The sequence below is a fragment of the Vicugna pacos genome, unplaced genomic scaffold (assembly GCF_048564905.1).
Source record: "Vicugna pacos unplaced genomic scaffold, VicPac4 scaffold_19, whole genome shotgun sequence".
Lineage (NCBI taxonomy): Eukaryota > Metazoa > Chordata > Mammalia > Artiodactyla > Camelidae > Vicugna > Vicugna pacos.
Genome location: NW_027328740.1, coordinates 44,697,922 through 44,711,668, shown reverse-complemented (window position 1 = coordinate 44,711,668; position 13,747 = coordinate 44,697,922). Strand labels below are relative to the sequence as shown.

Sequence of the window (13,747 nt, the reverse complement as noted above, 5' to 3'; positions counted from 1 at the left end):
TCCTCCACTGGACTTGGGCTCACACTGAGCCACTGTCCACCTGCCCAACTCACCCAGAGTCAAGTACAGACTCTTGGGGGACCCCCTCCACCCCAGAGCCCATGAACTTACTCAAATGGCCAGTCCTCAGCCTGCTCACATGCCTCACACTCCCCTCCTGCAGAAACCCTGTGACAGATCATGTCCACAGCACCCTGCTCCTCTGATCCTGACCCCAGGCTTTCCCATGGGGTGTGACCAAGCATGGGTTGCAGTCCCCTCCTCCAGTCTGGTGAGTAGAAACTACCTTTTCTTTTTTCTTTTGTTAATATATTTATTTTTTAATTTTTATTTTATTGAGTTATAGTCAGTTTGCATTGTTGTGTCAATTTCCAGCATAGAACATAATATTGTCAATTGTGTTTACTCTTTCAGGAAACCATCTCTTGGCTTGATTTTTTCAAATGTTCCTTATATCTCTATTTTATTTATTTCCTCCCTGATCTTTATTATTTCCTTCCTTCTGCTTACTTTTGTTATTTTTGCTCTTCTTTTTCTAATTCTTTTAGGTGGTAAGTTTGATTGTTTATTGCAGTTGTTCCTCGTTTTTGAGGTAGACCTGATTCTCTCGCTATAAACGTCCCTCTAAGCACTGCCTTTTCTGGATCCCATAGGTTCTGTGTGGTTGTGTTTTCATCATCATTTGTCTCAATGTGTTTTTTATTGCTTCTTTGATTTCATCATCCACCTTTTTTTTTAAAGTAGTATGTTGTTTAACCTCCATATTGTCATTTATTTCTCCTTTATTTTTCTGTAGTTAATTTCTAGTTTCATGGTATTGTGGTCAGAAAAAGTTGCTTCAAATATTTTCTATCTTCTTCAAATTGTTAATGCTTCTTTTGTGCCAAAGTATATGATCTATCCTAGAAAATGTGGTATGTGCACTTGAGAAGAATGTATGTTCTATTTTAGGGAAATATAATGTTCTGAAAATATTACCCAAGACAAATTGTTCTATTGTATCATTTAATTTCTATGTTGTCTTATTAATTTTATGTATGGAAGATCTGTCCAGTGATATTAATGGATTGTTAAATTCTTCTACCGTGATTGTATTCCGATCAAATTTTCCCTTTTTATCTCTTAGTATTTTCTCTTTATCTGTTATGTATTTAGGTGCTCCTATGTTGTGTTCATATATGTTAATGTGTGTAATATCTTCATCTATGACTCCTTTAATCACTATAAAATGTCCTTCTTAATCTTTCTTTATAATCTTTGTTTTAAAGTCTATTTTATTTGAAATCACTGTTGATATTCCTGCTTTCTTGTCATTTCCATTTGTGTGGAATATCTTTTTCAATCCTCTCACTTTCCATCTATGTGTGTCCTTCTCCCTAACGTGGGTCACTTGTATACAGCGTATTGTAGATACTTGCTTTATTATCCACTCTGCACTCTATGTCCTTTGATTAAAGCATTTAGTCCATTGACATTTATAGTAATTATTGATAGAAATGAGTTTATTACATTTTGAACTTTGTTTTGCAGTTCATTTTGTATTTCCTCTTTGTTTCTTACTTTTTCTTTTTGTGGTTTGATAATTTTCCTTTTTATTATCTTGGTGTCTTTTTAGTTTTGTGACTCTATTGTAACTTTTTGGCTTGTGGTTACCCTACTTTGTACATATATTAACCCATTACTATATCTGTTTGTTTTAAACAGATAGTAATATAAGCTCAAACCCATCCTACCAAGAACAAAAAAGAGAGACAGAGAGAAAGAGATAGAGAGAGAAACCTGTATATTTTCTTGCTCGCCTCTCCCACCCTTAATGATTTAGATGCCCTCCTTTATGATTTCATGTTTATTCTGTTGTAATTCATTGTAGCAATCACCTTTCCAATTATGGTTTTCTCCTTTTTGTAGCATCCTGCTTCTTTTCTATTTAGAGTAGGTCTTTCAATATTTCCTTTAGCATAGGTTTAGTGTTGCTAACTTCTTTTAGTTTTTGCTTGTCTATGAAGTTCTTTATCTCTCCTTCTATTCTAAAGGATACCCTTGCTGGATAAAGTATCCTAGGCTGCATCATTTTTTCATTCAGGACTTTGAATATACCTTGCTTCTCCCTTCTGGCCTGTACTGTTTTTGTAGAGAAATCAGCTGAAAGTCTTATGGGGGTTTCCTTGTATCTCATCCTTTGTTTTTCTCTTGCTGCCTTTAGAATCATTTCCCATTCTCAACCCTGGTTATCCTGATTGTAATATGTCTTGGTGTGGGTCTGTTTGGGTCCTCCTTGTTTGGGACGCTCTTTGTTTCCTGTGTTTGGTTATCTGATTCCTTCTTTAGGTTTGGGAAGTTTTCAGTCATGGTTTCTTCAAATATCTTTTCAATCTCCTTTGTTCTTTCTTCTCCTTCTGGGACCCCCATTATGAGTAGGTTGGCATGCTTTATGTTACTCCATAGGTCCCTTATATTGCTTTCATTGGTTTTTATTTGTTGTCTCTCAGCTGTTTTGTTGTCCTGTCTTCTAAGTCACATATTCATTCCTCTCAATTATCCAGCCTACATTTTACAGCCTTTACCTCAACTCTCCTCTCAGCAAATGAGTTTTCCAATTTTCACTGGCTCCTCTTTAGAGTTTCAATTTCGTTTTTTGACATATTCTCTGTCTCTATACACAATCTCTTTTAGTTCCTTCAGTACTTTGATCACTCCTTTTTTGAAATCATCTAGTAGACTATCAATGTCTATTTCATTGATTGTTCTTTCAGGGGGTTTATCTTGTTCTTTTAATTGAGACAGGTTGCTCTGCTTTTTTATCTTGCTTATATCTCTTTGGCACTATGGCTTATGGGGTATCAATTATCTACTGTGGTCTTTCAAGAGTTTATTTATTTATATAAATTGGATGCAGAAATAAAACTAAGCACAAAGAAATTAGTTTTAAAAGCAGTATAATCAATAACAGAAGAACATATTGAAACAAGATAACAATTGAGTTGGGATGAATTTTTAAAATATTAAAGGAAGAAAAAATATTTGAGAACAGAGTATAATCACAACAGAAGAACAAAACAAGGATAAAAATGAAATTGAACAAATTGAAAGATAATAATAAAAGTATTTTATAAGAAAATTTAAAAGGGATTAAAATAGAAATATAAAAATTATTTAAGAAGTAACATTTAAAAAGTAAAAGAAAATGGAACAGAAAAAGAAAAGAGTATGTTCCCGTGGAGATTGTGTGCCCTTAGTAATTTTATCAAGAGGTCCTTCTTAAATATGTGTGGTTACCAAGACTTACTTCTGTGCCTTTTGTCTGTTATCCCTTTGATTAATGATGTGGCCATTAACCTGTTAACCAGAGCCTATCCTGGCTATTGAATGGGGACTCCTCTTTGTTTTGTGGTTGTCACAGCTCCTGCCCTTGCCTTGCTTCATGAACTCAGCTCGTTGTTTCCAGAGACCCTCTGGTCACACCCTTGGTCTGTGCTGCTCCCAGTGCCTGTAGGTAGACATGTCACATCTCCTCCCAGTGCTGCATCTTGGTGCTGCACTCCTGCATGTTAGGTGGGCAGGTTGTGCCCCTTCCCAATGCCGTGTCCAGGTGCAGCAGTCCTCCACAGTAGTTGGGTTGGTTGCTCCCCTATTCAGTGCTACTCCCCACTCCACATCTGTTCCACACTCTGTGGGTGGGCTTGAGGCAATTGGCCACACCAGCCCTAGTCCCTGCTCTTTGCCAGAACGTTGCTCCTTGTTCATTTGTCTTAGAGGTGTGAGTTCGTAGAGGCACCAGGACAGAAACGTCCTATATGTCTGGGGATGTAAACAAGTCTCAGTCCCACCTATGAGGTTGCAGAACTGCCAGGTACATATTCAGGTTTCAACCCCATGTCTGCCTGGGTGGGTATGATGGCTATTGCTGAGCCTCATCTCTCTTATTCTGAGAAAACACCAGTTATGTTGCCGTGAGTCAGCAGAAACAAAGGACGAAACACCCTTCCCCCAGGCAAGCCAGCAATATTGCTTTGCTTTATTTTTTTTCTTATTTTATGGGAGGCCCAGGCTGTTCTGATCTGTATACAATCCAAGCAGTTGTCCACAGCACACTGCAGTCCCCCAGGGTTACCTATGTACAGTCAACCAGAGTCTGCCTGGATCCAGCAGCCTGTCCCTTCCCATCCCTGATTCACTTCTAGGTTTGGGGGTTGTTGACACACCTTGTGCCCATTTAACTTAATTCTGTCAATCAAGGGTGGTTCTGTACACATCTGAGCCTCAGAGGTTCCCTGTCCATCCTGCTGACCTCTCCGTTGGAAAGAGGGAGACCCAGTCAACCAGCACTATCCCTCCTTTGCTGCTCCCTCTTCAAAGGACCAACCCCAAGCCATTTTGCATTTTCTTCCTTCTTTTTTCCTTTTCTCCTAGCAGATTGGTGGCACATTTTGTCTTTTGAAGATGGCAATGTTTTATCAAAGTTCAGCAGATGTCCTGAGTGGATGGGTGTGTCTGTGAATGTCAGTCTTGGTGAATTTATTGGAGAGGATAAGATACAAGCATCCTTATACTCCACTATCTTGGCCTTTCTCCAAGAATATACACTCTTAATAATTTTGTCATAAGGTTATTTTTAACTATGGGTGGTTGCCAAGTCTTCCTTCTACGACTTTTGCCTGTTATCCCCTTTGTTGGTGGTGTGGCTGGTGTTCTGGTGGCCTGAATCTGCCCTGGCTATTGAGCAGGAGCTACTTTTTGTCCTGTGGTTGTCACACTCCTGCCCATATCCTGCTGTGAAAACTCCACTTGCTGGTTCCAGAGGCCGTCTAGTCGTGCCCCTGGTCTGTGTCCCAGCATCTGTAAATGGGTGGTCTGCACCCCCCACCAGATGCCTGGTCCCAGGACCACACTTGTGCAAGGTAGTTGGCAGGTAGCTCCCCTGCCGCATTAGGTCCATGCTTTGTAGGTGGACTCAGAGGAAACTGCTGCACTAGCCCTCACCTCTGCTCTGTTCCAGAACACTGCTTCTTGTGCATTTGTCTTAGAAGAGCCAACTCAGAGAGGCATCAGTGTGTAATGGTCCCTTCTTCTTGGGACTGTAAACAAATCTCAGTCCCACCTATGAGGTTGTGGAGCCCCTAGGTAAAGATGCGGGTTTTGACCCCTCCTCTACCTGGGAACCATGCACCAGAAAATATGGTGGCTATGGCTGAGCCTTGACTCTCTTCTCCCAAGAAGTCTCCAATAATGGTACTGTGGGTCTGCGGACACAAAGACTATGGCTCCCCTTCCCCCCAGGGCACACCAGCAGTGTTTTTTGCCTTTTTTTTTTTTTGTATTTTATGGGGGACCCAGGCTGTTCTGTATACTCTCCAAGCCATGGCACACAGAACATTGCAGTCCCCCAAGGTTTCCTCTGTAGAGTCAGCCCGAGTCCTCTGCTCAACTCAGACAGCCTGTCCCATCCCACCCCTGCTGGTTCGTGTCTAGGGCTGGGGATCGTTGGGACCCTTTATGCCCAATTAACTTAGTTCTGTCAGTCAAAGTCTATTCTATACAGATCTGAGCCTCTGAGGTTCCATCTCCATCCTGCTGAACTCGCCATTGGAGTTGGGGAGACCCAGTGTATTAATGCTATTCCTCCTTTGCAGCTCCCTCCCCATTGGAATGGTCCAGAACTATTTTCCTTTTTCTTCTTTTCTCCTGTTATCCCACCAGATTTGTGGAAAATTTTATCTTTTGAAGAAGCCAATATTCTGTCAAAGTTCAGCAGGTGTTCTGGGTGGTGGGTGTGTCTGTGGATGTCACTCTTGGTGAATTTGTGGGAGAGGGTGAGCTCTGAGCATCTTTTTTACTCCACCTTCTTTCCTCCTCCTTCACTCTTTTTCTTTTGATTGGAACATTTAGTCCATTGACATTTATAGTAGTTATTTTATAGATGTGGGTTTATAGCCATTTTGAAATTTGTTTTCCAGTTGATTTTGGTATTTATTTGTTTCTTTCTTTTAATTATTTTTATTTTTGTGATTTGATAAATTCCTTTTCTATTAGCTTGGTTTCTTTTTGGGTTTTATGACTCTAATATATACTTCTGATTTGTGGTTACCTTGTCATTCAAGTATGGTAACCCCTTACTTCATCTGTTTGGTTTTAGTTGATAGTCATGTGGGCTCAAGTGCATCCTAAAAAGAAAGAAGACAAAGAGAAAAAAGAAAAAAAAGAGAAAAAATATATATTTCTCTTGCTCTCCTCTTCCACCTTTTATGATTTTGCTATTCTCTCTTTCTTGTTTGCTTTCTTGTTTTCTTTATTGACTTACTGACTTATTTATATCCTCATGTTTTCCCTTGCAACTCACTGTATTTATCGCATTTCCAATTATGGTTTCTTAATGTCTATAGCTTCCTGTTTATTTTTTATTTAGATTAGAACTTTCAAATTTTTTTTTAGCATAGATTTAGTACTGCTGAATTCTTTTAGTTTTTGCTTGTCTGTGAAATTCTTTCTTTCTGTTCTAAAGGATAGTCTTTCTAGATAGAATATCCTAGTTTGCAGCCTTTTCTTATTAAGGACTTTGAATATATCTTGCCACTCCCTTCTGGCCAGAAGTTTTTAGGTAGTGAAATCTGCTGAAAGCTTATGGGACTCCATTGTAACAAACACTTTGTTTTTCTCTCACTGCCTTTAGAATATTTTATTTAACCTTAACCATTTTAACTATAATATGTCTTGGTGTAGGTCTGTTTGGATTCTCCTTGTTTGGGACCCTGTGTGCCTCCTATACTTGGATAATTCTTTCCTTCTTAAGGTTTGGAAAGTTTTCAGTCATGATTTCTTTAACTATCTTTTCAATCCCCCTTTCTCTTTCTTCTCCTTCTGGGACTCACCATTATGCATAGGCTGGCACACTTTATATTATCTTGCTTTAATTGGTTTTTATTGACTTTTCTGTCTGCTGTTCTTTTTGGGTTATTTCTTTTATCTTGTCTCCTAAGTCATTTATTCATTCCTGTGCATTATCTAGTCTTCTTTTGATTGCCTGTAGTTGAATTTTCTATTTTTAACTAGCTCTTCTTTATAGTTTAAGTTTTCTTTTTAAAGTTATCTGTCTTTATTGATAGTCTCTTTTAGTTCTTTCAGTGAGTTGATCATTCCCTTTTTGAAGTCTAGTAGACTATCAAAGTCTATTTTACTGATTGTTCTTTCAGGGGATTTCTCTTGTTCTTTTAATTGAAAGTGGTTCCTTGGCTTCTTTATTTTACTTATATTTCTCTGGCTCTATGTATTTCTTCTAGACCCGTTTCTGAGCTGTGATATGTAGTAGGCAGGGTTGGAGCACTTCAGTTGTGAAGAAAAATAGGCAGAAGATGTTCACTGGGGAGTTCTCTCTGTGGTGTTGCCTGTCACTTGTTATGCAAACTTACAAAGTACTATTTGTTGATGTTGGCTTTATCCCTGCCTTAGCTATGGGGATGTCAGCCACCTACTCTGGTGCCCCTCAGGTTCTGAGCCCCAGGAAACATCATGCAGATCCAGCAGTGTCAGTCCCTTGGACCTGCCTTAGCAAGTGTGCAGTCACACACAGAATTTGTGGTCCACTACAGGTTCAGCTCAAACCCCAATCCCGCACCCACATATGAAACCATACACCACCCTGTTGTAAATACCCTCACTGACCACCCTTCTTGAGTCAGAACTCCACTTACTGCCTGTAAGTCTCAGAGGTGTGGATCCACAAACTTACCAGATACAGCAAATCCACCCTCTCTGCCTGGGGCTGTAAACAAATCTCAGTCCCGCCTGTGAAGTTGCAATGGCACAGGGTATGGAGTCAACATTCAGCTCTGCCTTTGTGCAGCAGTGTTGGCTATCACCAAGCCCCATTTCTCTTCTCATGAGAACACACCAACAATGGAGCCAAGTGGAGAAAGTGACTTTGGCACAGCTGTGTTTCATTCCTCCCCCATTATACCAACATTGGTGCTTTTTTATGAGAGTTTCAGTCTGTTCTGTTCCACACACACACACACACAGCCAGAGCTCACACTGCCCTCTAGTTTCCTGAGGCTGCCTCTCTGCAGTGTGACCCAGCCCTCTGCCTGGGCTCTTCACTGACTCCAGTAGCCTGTTCTGGCTCATCCCTGCTAGCTCATGTCTAGGGCTGGTCATCACAGGGACCCTCTGTGTCAGTTTTCCCCAGTTCTGCCTGCCATGCAGTTGCCACTGTCTCCTCCAAACCTTGGAAGCTCTGCTTCTTTCCTAGCTGATCTCCCAGCTAGAGAGGTTGTGTCCCAGTGTGAGGGTGCCTTTATTCCTATGCTACTCTTTCCCTGCAGGATCAGTCCTGCACTGAATTTTTCTTTTCTCTTTTTATTCCTTACCATATTTTGTGAGAATCTTCCTGTATTTCAAAATAAGAGACACTCTACCAGAGTTCAGGAGGTTTCTGTGCAATTCAATGTTTTTGTAGATGTAATTCTTTGAGTATTTGTGGGAGAGGTCAAGCTGTGAGTCTGTCTACTCTGCCATTTTGGCTCCTTCAAATTTTAAAATAGGGCTAGTTCTTTCTTAATTACTCTCAACAAGCTGTTGTAGTTTTCAGCGTACATGTCTTGTAATTTTTCCTTGCCTCTATTGGATGCTGATTCAGAACATACACAACCTTCTAGAGAAACCTGTCCCACCCTGCCATTTACTGCCAACTAGCTGGCCTGTGTCTGAATCACCAAAAGGTTTTGTTCTTTATCTGATTCTTAATTCTTTAGAATTTATCATTTTACTCTCATAAATGCTGATAGTACTTGTTACATATATTTTAAAATAAAAATAATAAACTTTATTCTATAGATGAAATATGAATGAATCTCAAGTAACATATGCTTTTAATACCTTAGAATTAGTAAAGCAATCTAGATACATTATAAACGCTTGAAATGTTGCCTAAAGGAAAAGTGCAGAGATTTGCAAATCCCACTCCCAGAAGTGACCGTCATTAATGGTTTGGTGAACATCTCTCAGTCTCTATCTCTCTCATTCTCTCTGCCTCTGTGTCTCACACACCACAAGATTCATTTACATCTATGATGATTTGACACATATGTGGTTATAGAGATGACATCTGGGATGTAGATGATGGATTAACAGGCATCCAAACTGAGGGCTTCCTTGACATCAGGCAAAGACCTAGCACTCATTTTTCCAGCTGCACAACAATCATTCCTCCATGTGAACCAGAACTGATGAATCCCACCCCCTCTCCATGAACATTAGTGTTGCTTCCATTTCCCTAGTAGTTTAACCAGGATTGTGATGAACATCCTTGAAAAGACATCTTTGAAAAATTGTGCAAGAATTTTAGTATGATCAACACTAAGCATCAGCACTGCTCGGAAAGTGGTGCACTTGTGGAACTGTGATGCATTCTGCATACTGTTCTCCCAGAGAGAAGAGTCTGCTCACTCTTCCCTCCAGGGGATCTACTGTGGCCTCTGCCTCCTCATGTTGTCACTAGAGCTGGTTGTCTCCAGGCTAAAGGCCTGCCAGTGTGATGTTGACCAATGCTGTCTCCGAAGTGTGGACATCTTCATGCATCCTCACTTGAGAGGTCGAGCATCTCTAATATACACTGGCCACCTGCATTGCCTCTTGTTGGAATTGCATGTGTTTGTTCTGTTTCTGTTTAGAACACAGTGTTTCAAGATATTTTTGGACCACAGGGATGTGAAACCTTTCTCTGACTTTAGGTTATGAAAAATGATTTTTCCATGTTATGGTTTGTCTTTCATGGATTTTGATTATTATTATTTTTTTTATTTTGTTAGGTTATGTTTTGCCACAGGAAGAGCTAAGCATCTCCCTCCTGGCTCTGGTTTCACACATAGAATAGCAGTGCCTATCTCGAGATTATGCACATAGTTACTAAAAATATTCGTTTTGTATATCTCATATTTAATCCACCTGGATTTCCCTTTGAAATAACCAAAATGCTACTTCAAGTAAAAAAAAAACACCAATCCCTTGTTAAAATATGACAGCAGACACAAACAGCCACCTTTTGTATGATTTCATTGATAGGGAACATCCAGTGTAGGGAAAGACACACAGAGAGAAAGAGGATTAGGGCTTGTCAGGGGTTGGGGGAGGGATAAAAGAGAATGTGTGCTTTGGATACGGGGTTTTATTTTGAGGAAAGAAACAGTCTGAAACTAGACAGTGACGATGGTTACACAGCATTGTGAATGCACTTAATGCTCCTGAATTGCACAATTTAAAATGGAAAAACATCTAAATTTTATTATGGTAAACTTAAAACATAAAAATAGATGGTACTCTAAATGACATGAAAGAAAACAAGGAAATGACAGAAAAAACAAACAAAAATGATGCCAGGAGAAGGGAAGTAAAGTTCGGGTCTGGGAGTGGGTTGATTCTTAGAATTAGATGACAGTGTTGGTGGTTGCAGAGACATCTCAGCCCGTAAGGGTGGTGATGCCTGAATTGGCTCTGGGTCTCATAGAAGTATGTGTGTAGGTTCAGGGGGAGCTACAAGATCAGGCTCAGGGACTCCCTGCAGGACTGGTAATGTAACTTGGCTCTAGGTCTCCTGTAGGGCTAGTCTTACAGTCTGCAGAGCTGGTGGGATGTGACACGGTTCTGTGTGTTTTGCAGGTGCAGGCTCGGGTTCCCCAGCAGGGTTGTTGGAATGGGACCCAGTCCTGGGTCTCCTGCAGGAGCCAGATCAGGATCTCATGCAAGACCAGGCTCAGGGTATCCTTGTAAGGCTTGTGGAAATGAGACCCCATCATTTTTCTCCTGCAGCAGCAGATTCAGGGTGTCCCTGCAAGGTTTTTCAATTTCACCCTGCTCTATATCTCCTGCAGGAGCAGGCTTGGACTGTCCCTGCTGGGTTGTTGGAATATGACCCATCTCTGATTCTCTTTCAGAAGCAGGCTCAGGGTCCCCCTACAGGGCTAGTCGATTTTGTTCCAGTCTTAGGTCCTTTGCAGGTGCAGGACTGGGGTCTCCCTTCAGGGCTGGTGAAATGTGACTCAGCTGTTTGTCTCTTGCAGAAACAGGCAGAGTTTCTCCCTGCAAGCCTTGTGGAATGAGACCCAGTGCTGGGTCTCCTACAGGAGCATGCTCAGGGTCTACATGCAGGGCTAGAGGAATTGGACCTGGCTAATGGTGTCCCTGCAGTGCTGCTGGAATTGTTCCAATTCTTGGGTGTCTTGAAGGTGTAGGCTCTAAGTCTCCCTGCATTGCTAGTGAAATGTGACTCAGTTGTGGTTCTCCTGAAGGGACAGTCTCAGGGTTTCCCTGCAGGGCTGGTAGATGGGACATAGTGCTGGGTCTCCTGGAGGAGCAGGCTCATCTTGCAACATGACCAATCTCAGGTTCTCCTGCAGGAGTAGGCTCGGGGCCTTCCTGCAGGGCTAGTGGAATTGGACATGGCTCATGGTCTCCCTGCAGTGCCATTGGAATTGGTCCAATTCTTGGGTCTTTTGAAGGTGTAGGTTGCAGGCTGATAAATTACCTGTAGGGCTGTTAGAATGTGACATGGCTCTTAGTCTAATGCTAGAGCTGATTCAGGGTCTTTCCACAGGGTTGGTAGAATTGGTCCCAGGCCTGTGTCTCCTGCATGTGCAGGCTCTGGTATCCCTGTAGTGCTTGTGGAATGTGACTGGGTTTCTGTTTCCTGCAGGGGCAGGCTCAGAGTCTCCTTGCAGTGTTGCTGGAATGGCACATGGTTCTGAGTTTCCTGCAATGGCAGGCTTACGTTCTTCCTGCATGGCTAGTTGAATATGACTCAGACCTTGGTCACTTGCAGGAGCAGGCTAGTTTTCTCACTGCTGGGATGGTGGAATCAGACCCTATCCTGAGTCTTCTGCAGAAGCAGCTCCAGGTCTTCCTGCAGGGCTGTTGGAACATGACCCATCACTGGTTCTGCTTCAGGAGTAGGCACAGAGTCTCCTTGCAAGGATAGTGTAATTGGACCCAGCTCAGGGGTCACTTCAGGGCTGATGAAATGTGTCCTGGCTCTGTGGTTCCTGCAAGTGTAGATTCTGTGTCTCCCTTCAGGGTTGGTTTAGTGGGACCCATTCCTGGGTCTCCTGTAGTAGTAGGCTCAGAGTCTCCCTGCAGGGCTGGTGGAATGGGCCCCTTCTCTAAGTCACCTGCCAGAACAGATTTGGACTCTGCCTTCAGGCTGGTGGAATTGGGCCTGTTCTTGCATCTCCTGCAGGAGCAGGCCTTGGGTCTTCCTGGAAGAATACTGTAATATGACCCATCTCTGGTTCTCTTGCAGGAGAAGCTCATGGTCTCCCTAGAAGGTTAGCAGAATTTGTCTCATTCTTTGGTCCAAGGCTCAGGGTATCCCTGCAAGGTTGGTGGAATGGGACCTAGTCCTGTGTCTCCTGCAGTAGCAGGTTCTGTTCTCTTTGCAGGGCTGGTGGATTGTGACTCCACCCTGTGGTTCTTTTGCAGATGCAGGCTCAGGGACCCCACCAGAACTGATGGCTTTTAGTCTCCTATGGGAGCAGGTGAGGAATTCCCTGGAGAGCTGTTGGAATTGGTCCCAGTCCTGGGTCTCATACAATTGCAGGCTCAGTGTCTCCCTGCAGGGTTTGTGGAATACGACTTGGCTGTGGTTATGCTGCAGGAGCAAGCTCAGTGTTTCCATGCAGGGTTGGTGGAATGGGATCTAGTTCTGTCTCTCCTGCAGGAGGAGGCTGGGGTTCTCCCTGGAGAGGCTGATGGAATTGGACTGGGATGTCTGTCTCCTGCAAGAACAAGCCTACGGATTACCTGCAGAGCTGGTAGAATGTCACACAACTCTTGTTCTTCTGCAGGAGCTGGCTCATGTTCTCTGTGAATGGCTTGGTCCCCCCCAGAAGCAGGTTTGTAGTCTCACTACAGGTGTGGTGTTACGTGACCCGCACTGTGTTTTCTGCAGATGCAGTCTTAGTGTTGGACTGCAGGTTTGGTGGAATGGGACGAAGTTCTCGGTTTCCTGGAGTAGCAGGCTCATGGTCTCCCTTCTGGGGTATTGGAATGTGACCCAGTCATGTGTTTCCTGCCGAAGTGGCCTCAGGATATCCCTGCAGGGCTGTTGGAATTGTACCTCACTGTGTATCACCTGCAGGATCAGGTTTGTGCTCTTCCAGCAAGGCTGGCGTATTTGGACCTATTCCTGGGTCTCCTGCAGAAGCAGGCTTTCAGTCTTCCTGCAGGGCTTCTGGAATATGACATATCTCTAATTTTCCTGCAGGATCAGGCTTGTAGGTCACCCAGCAAGGCTAGTGGAATTGGACCCACTTCAAGGTCTTAGTGCATGATTGATGGAATGGGACCCAGTCCTGGGTCTCCTGCAGGAATTGGCTCAGAGTCTTCCTGCAGGACTGGTGAAATTGGACCAATTCCTGAGTCTCCTGCAGGAGGAGGCCCTGCATCTTCCTGGAGGGATGGTGGAATATGACAGAGATCTGTTTCTCCTGCAGGAACAGGCTCAAGGTGTCCGTACAAGGCTAGTGTAATTGGACACATTCCTGGATCCATTGCAAGTGAAGGCATGATGGTCTTCCTACACAGCTGGTGGAATGTGATTCGGCTCTGAGGCTCCTGCAGGAGTAGGCTTAGGGTCTCCTTGAAAGATTGGTGAAATGGGACACAGTTCTGTGTATCCTGCAGTAGCAGGCTCAGGTTCTCCTTACAGTATTGGTAAAATTGGACCTGGCTCTAATTCTCCTGCAGTAGCAGACTGAGGTTATAC

The 13,747-nt window shown here is 42.8% G+C and overlaps 1 long non-coding RNA gene across 1 annotated transcript in view; it reads left to right on the top strand.

The window, feature by feature from the left end:
• The window catches only part of LOC140693209 (uncharacterized), a 59,821-nt gene that overhangs the window by 10,452 nt on the left and 35,622 nt on the right, over positions 1–13,747 (top strand). Inside the window, exon 4 of the long non-coding RNA XR_012068924.1 lies at positions 164–271. This is a non-coding gene — a long non-coding RNA (uncharacterized lncRNA). The remainder of the gene's footprint in view (positions 1–163; positions 272–13,747) is intronic.